Genomic DNA, 7,026 nt, shown 5'->3' with positions numbered 1-7,026 from the left:
TACCAAATAAAACGTTAACTAAGTCAGAAGCATTACTGTGTCTGTCAGTGTCGTTAGTCATTCTTTGTCATTCTAAGTTCACTCCTTCAGAGCTGCTCAATCCTTTGAGTAGTGCCTTTCATCTAAGTTTTCTCTTTAGAAAGAGCCAATCGTCGTTCCTATGTCCAAAATGATGCAACTGTCTCGGTGAAGGAGGCCCGGCCTCGTCAGCTCCCTGCGATTGTACCTGAAAAAGTTCGAGAATCTAGTCAAACAGCTATATTTCAAAGATGATCAACCCAGAAGAATTCAGAAGTAGAAACATCAGAAAGCCCAGCTTCCGTAAAAAGATCATACCCCAGGAAGGCATCTTAAGCTTGGAAGAGCCTCAGATGCAATGATGGTCGAGCCAATTTCTCAGAAAGATGAACCGTTAAAATTCAGAATTTCCTTCCAGTTAGTTAAATACTTTCCTGGTCAAGAAATGTTTATCTAAACACCTATCAAGAGGCAAGTCCCACTTTTCCATGATTATATCCAAGAGAGCCGTTGTTCTAGATTACCAATTTCAAGTGTCTTGTTCAAGGTTTCAGTCATCCAAATCCCCAAAGACAAGACCAGCAGTCTCTTTGAGAAAAATCTTGTTGAAGTTTCATAAAAGTGTTTCTAATCCATTCTTGTTAGTAATGGTTCTTCGGTTTGCCGTTTCATCATTCGTCAAAGTCCTAGTTTCCGATATCTTTGTCAGGCACGATCTATAACATCCTCGATTTCATTAAGTTCAAAAAAATCAAAAATTCATCAAATCCAATCCTATGTCAAATTCAAGTTCATGAAAAATCTCTAAATTCTTCGTTGTTGAATTCATCAATCAAAGCTATCTTGTTTCTTTGAGCCTGTTTGTGAACGGTGCCTCTTTTCTCGAGTCCATTTGTAAATGGTCTCGTCTTCTCCTTGAACCCATTTGTGAACGGTGTCTCATTTTTCTGAGTCCATTTACGGTCTCATGTCCTCCTTGAGCCCGTTTGTGGACGGTGCCTTATTTCTGAAAAATAAAAAATTCATCAAATCCAATCCTATGTCAAATTCAAGTTCATGAAAAAACTCTAAATTCTTCGTTGTTGAGTTCATCAATCAAAGCTATCTTGTTTCTTTGAGCCCGTTTGTGAACGGTGCCTCATTTCTCGAGTCCATTTGTAAATGGTCCCGTCTTCTCCTTAAGCCCGTTTGTGAACGGTACTTCATTTTCTGAGTCTATTTGTGAATGGTCTCATGTCCTCCTTGAGCCCGTTTGTGGACGCTGCCTTATTTCTGAAAAATCAAAAATTCATCAAATCCAATCCTACGTCAAATTCAAGTTTATGAAAAATCTCTAAATTCTTCGTGGTTGAAGCTATCTTGTTTCTTTGAGCCCATTTGTGAACGGTGCCTCATTTCTCGAGTCCATTTATGAATGGTCTCATGTTCTCCTAGAGCCCGTTTGTGAACGGTGCCTCGTTTCTCGAGTCCATTTGTAAATGGTCTCGTCTTCTCCTTGAACCCGTTTGTGAACGGTGTCTCATTTTTCTGAGTCCATTTACGGTCTCATGTCCTCCTTGAGCCCGTTTGTGGACGGTGCCTTATTTCTGAAAAATCAAAAATTCATCAAATCCAATCCTATGTCAAATTCAAGTTCATGAAAAAACTCTAAATTCTTCGTTGTTGAGTTCATCAATCAAAGCTATCTTGTTTCTTTGAGCCCGTTTGTGAACGGTGCCTCATTTCTCGAGTCCATTTGTAAATGGTCCCGTCTTCTCCTTAAGCCCGTTTGTGAACGGTACTTCATTTTCTGAGTCTATTTGTGAATGGTCTCATGTCCTCCTTGAGCCCGTTTGTGGACGCTGCCTTATTTCTGAAAAATCAAAAATTCATCAAATCCAATCCTACGTCAAATTCAAGTTTATGAAAAATCTCTAAATTCTTCATGGTTGAAGCTATCTTGTTTCTTTGAGCCCATTTGTGAACGGTGCCTCATTTCTCGAGTCCATTTATGAATGGTCTCATGTTCTCCTAGAGCCCGTTTGTGAACGGTGCCTCGTTTCTCGAGTCCATTTGTGAATGGTCTCGTCTTCTCCTTAAGCCCGTTTGTGAACGGTACCTCATTTTCTGAGTCTATTTGTGAATGGTCTCATGTTTTCCTTGAGCCCGTTTGTGAACGGTGCCTCGTTTCTCGAATCCATTTGTGAATGGTCTCGTCTTCTCCTTGAGCCCGTTGGTGAACGGTACCTCATTTTCTGAGCCCATTTGTGAATGGTCTTTTTATTCTCCTTGAGCCCGTTTGTGAACGGTACCTCATTTTCTGAGTCTATTTGTGAATGGTCTCATGTTTTCCTTGAGCCCGTTTGTGAACGGTGCCTCGTTTCTCGAATCCATTTGTGAATGGTCTCGTCTTCTCCTTGAGCCCGTTGGTGAACGGTACCTCATTTTCTGAGCCCATTTGTGAATGGTCTTTTTATTCTCCTTGAGCCCGTTTGTGAACGGTACCTCATTTTCTGAGTCTATTTGTGAATGGTCTCATGTTTTCCTTGAGCCCGTTTGTGAACGGTGCCTCGTTTCTCGAATCCATTTGTGAATGGTCTCGTCTTCTCCTTGAGCCCGTTGGTGAACGGTACCTCATTTTCTGAGCCCATTTGTGAATGGTCTTTTTATTCTCCTTGAACCCGTTTGTGAACGGTACCTCATTTTCTGAGTCTATTTGTGAATGGTCTCATGTTTTCCTTGAGCCCGTTTGTGAACGGTGCCTCGTTTCTCGAATCCATTTGTGAATGGTCTCGTCTTCTCCTTGAGCCCGTTGGTGAACGGTACCTCATTTTCTGAGCCCATTTGTGAATGGTCTTTTTATTCTCCTTGAGCCCGTTTGTGAACGGTACCTCATTTTCTGAGTCTATTTGTGAATGGTCTCATGTTTTCCTTGAGCCCGTTTGTGAACGGTGCCTCGTTTCTCGAATCCATTTGTGAATGGTCTCGTCTTCTCCTTGAGCCCGTTGGTGAACGGTACCTCATTTTCTGAGCCCATTTGTGAATGGTCTTTTATTCTCCTTGAGCCCGTTTGTGAATGGTACCTCATTTTCTGAGTCCATTTGTGAATGGTCTCATGTTCTCCTTGAGCCCGTTTGTGAACGGTGCCTCGTTTCTCGAGTCCATTTGTGAATGGTCATGTGTTCTCTTTAAGCCCGTTTGTAAACGGTACCTCATTTTCGAGTCCATTTGTGAATGGTCTCGTCTTCTCCTTGAGCCCGTTTGTGAACGGTACCTCATTTTCTGAATCCATTTGTGAATGGTCTCTTATCCTCCTTGAGCCCGCTTGTGAAAGATGTCTCATTTTCTTTTTTCTTTTAAAAAAAAAAAAAAAAAAAAAAAAAAAAAAAAAAAAAAACCGCTTGAGAACGATCTTTGTTCTTTCTGTTCGGAATCCATTCGAAAGTGGTATCTCATTCTCTCGTTGCCCGTTTGTGAACGGCACCGCATCAGGATTTCTTATTATGTTCTAATTCTAGGATTTCATTTAGGGCCTTGCATTAGGTAGTAAATGTTTGCGTCTAAGTTCCGTTTGTGTAGAGTCTTTTGTCGATTAAAGCTACGCAAAATGGCTCTGTCATTTTGACTTTGGTATTCGATGACTACGTCATCTCTACCAAAGAGGGGCATCTGTAGACACCCCATTTTGTTCTACCTTAATCGATAAAGAAATTAGGGTTTGTTTTCCGTCGGTTTTCCAATGTCTTTCTTTCCCGCATCCGTTTGTTACATTTCTAAATATTTTTGGTCGTTTCCGTCGTGTTTCGTATTTTCCCGCTAAATGTTGAGAAGGATTATTCAGAAAAATCTAAACCAGAGAGAATTGGGACCCGTTTGGTGGGCCCGCATTGGGTGCTTCAATTAAATTTGGATCGAGAAAGTTGGACCCATTTGGTGGGGCCGCATGATGCATTTTGATTAAATTTGGACTCGTTTGGTGGGCCCGCATTGAACATTTGTTTAAAATCGAATCAACCGAGGGCCCACATTGTGGGGCCCGCGTTGTGGGGCCTCTTATGAAGAGCAATGATGGTAGCTCTCCACTAAGACAACATGATGGGCCCTCCACTAAGAGCAATAATGATGGACTCTCCACTAAGAAACATGATGGGCCCTCCACTAAGAGCAATAATGATGGACTCTCCACTAAGAAACATGATGGGCCCTCCACTAAGAGCAATAATGATGGACTCTCCACTAAGAAACATGGTGGGCCCTCCACTAAGAGCAATAATGATGGACTCTCCACTAAGAAACATGATGGGCCCTCCACTAAGAGCAATAATGATGGACTCTCCACTAAGAAACATGATGGGCCCTCCACTAAGAACAATAATGATGGATTCTCCACTAAGAGGGACAACATGATGAGCTCTCCACCAACATATCTCTCTCTCTCTCTTTCTCTCCCTATATATATCTCCCTTCCCATCCATAAGAGAGGGAGGAAAAAAAGAAAGAAATTTATCTTCCATTATCTCTTTCTCTTCCATTATCTCTTCTAATCACTCCCTCCAATCCCTTTCCTCAATATATTCTTCCATCCCTCTCCCTAATATTCTTCTTCCATTATCTCTTCACTCCCTCAATCACTCCCTCTAAACACTCCAGAGAAAGCGAAAGACGGCGGAGCGGATCGGCGGCGGCAGGATTTTTTTATATTTTTTTGGATTGGGCGGAGATCTTCACCACAGGTAGGTGCATTGTTCTCAAAATATTTCTGTATTTTTCCGAATTTTTCTGATTTTTTCCGCAAATTGTGTTTTAAAAATGGAAAACTCTTCAAAAAACATCTTTTGAAGAAGAAAAATTAAATTATATACCAAACAGATTCTAAAATTAATGAAATTTCGTGGGAAAATAATATGTTACTTATTCATTTTACCATGAATTTATAAAGATTTTTGGAGTTTATTTGGTATATTATTTAATATTTTCTTTGAAACTTATCAGATTTTAGGAGAATTTTTACTAACATCAGATCATCATTAAAATTCATAAAATTTTTACAGTAGTCTTATCTTCCATATTACTTGTTACTGTAAAAGTTTCGTGTGATTTGGATCTGTTTTAATATGGGATGTAGTGTTAATTTATAATCTGGTCTGGAAATTGTAAAATCCGAAATTGGTAGTAAGTAATTTCTAAAATTCATGAAAATCTCACTGCATGCTATTTTGATTCATATAGTATTTCTGTAGAAATTTCATAGAATTTAGAGTTACGTTTCGACTAGTTTATGTGTTAATTGTGCAATCTGGACATTTAATGGTTTAATCAAGATTAAATGTGAATTTAATGTAAAAATATGCAAAACTCATCCTGTAAGCTACATACATTTTCATCTTGCTGCTGTAGAAATTTCAAATCATTTCGAATTTATTTGCAACAATTTCACTTGTAAAACCGCTCATATGCTTAAAATTGATAAAATCCATGGAAAATTCGAAATTAATTGAAAATCATATAAAAATTCCTAAAGAACTTTAAAATTCTGTCACATGTTCACTCCTTAATTCATTGAAACAGAAATTTTAGGATCTTTAGATTTTCCTGGAAAAATGGCCCGTGCATCCATAATCGTATCCCAATTGCAACTTGATCTTTGACAATTTGAATATTTAAGTTATAGCATGTTGTTGGCTCCGAGGTTGGTGTCCACGGAAATCCTGAGATTCTGCCAGGCAATAAGATGCTATAACCTAAGTATTAAATTGCACAAGGAAAGAGCGCACGATTCCCTCCTTTGGATGCCATTCAAGGCCGAAATTGGTGAACCCTAGAACCATTGGTAATCCTTAAATGTCTAGAAACTGAAAATCTTCGAAATCTGAAACTCATTAACCTCGAGAACTTAAATCGATTTATCTTGTGTCTTTCGGAACCATTGGATTATGGTTTCCAATCTAAGAACCATTAGAGCCCAATTTAGGAACACTGGTGTCGTGCCGTGTCCTAGGTTTTAGGGAGTCCTAGAGTTAGGAGTCCAGCCTCATCACGGACGCTTGCTATGAATAGTAACCGTACCATAGGCCTAGTTACACTAGTCACCCGATCTTTCCCTAGGACAAGCCTAGTAAACTAGGATGTAGGCAAAACCTGCATTAGTCTAAGGGACAACTTGCATTCAGATAAGAATCATATAGCATCTTAGATGAAATCCTAAGATAATAAAATCCTCAACTTGAATTAAATAATTCCTCTTAAAACTGTTGAAACAGTCAAATCCGTCTAAGTCGGTGTCCTAGTTGAGTTAGGCATATGTAGCTTAGCTTAGGTGCACCGAACTACGTCGACTCTGATCCCAGTGAGGCTTGGGTACGTAGGCAGCTTGGATGTCTGATGGCATACCACCCGCGAGTCGGCACCACAACAAATTGTGGTGTTTTGTATATTAATTTTCTTGTAAATGCTTAATCAAATCACTTAGGATTTTTCATGAAATTAGAATTTTAGGAGAACTTTCACCTAGATTGAATCTAGACAAATTAAGAAATCAAGATACACATTTAGGATTCACATTGAAATTAGATCATAGGATGCATGTCACTTAGTTCGCACAATAACATAGAGTTGAATGAGCCATTTAAAATAAATTTAAAAGAGTTAGCTTTTGGAATCGAAGACCGACTATCGGGCAAGAATGGTGCATGTGGTGGATAACTCCCCATACCTTCCATTCTCGTAACCAGGTAGCGAGTCTAGATTTCTGGTTAATTATGGGTCCTAGATCCCACATCTAGGTGGCGACTCTGTCAATCTCTTTCGTGTGGAATTCGGATTGCCTTAGTGATCCCAAGTTCACAGGAAAGACGAATTCAAATCAAATATTAAAATGCACACGCCAATCGCGTGGGAACGAGAGACCAAGAGAGAGCGCGCGGCGGCTCGCGCCCCACGCCCCTCTCGCGGGATCATGTCCCACACTGCCTTAGAGTTCTCGCAGGTTAAGGGATTTCCTTCTCTCAGAGTATTTAACTAGTTGGGACC

Source organism: Tasmannia lanceolata, unplaced genomic scaffold (assembly GCF_043159265.1).
Source record: "Tasmannia lanceolata isolate RefF3 unplaced genomic scaffold, GAP_Taslan_0.1 ptg000015l, whole genome shotgun sequence".
Classification (NCBI taxonomy): Eukaryota; Viridiplantae; Streptophyta; class Magnoliopsida; order Canellales; family Winteraceae; genus Tasmannia; species Tasmannia lanceolata.
Note: the sequence above shows the minus strand (reverse complement) of the source record.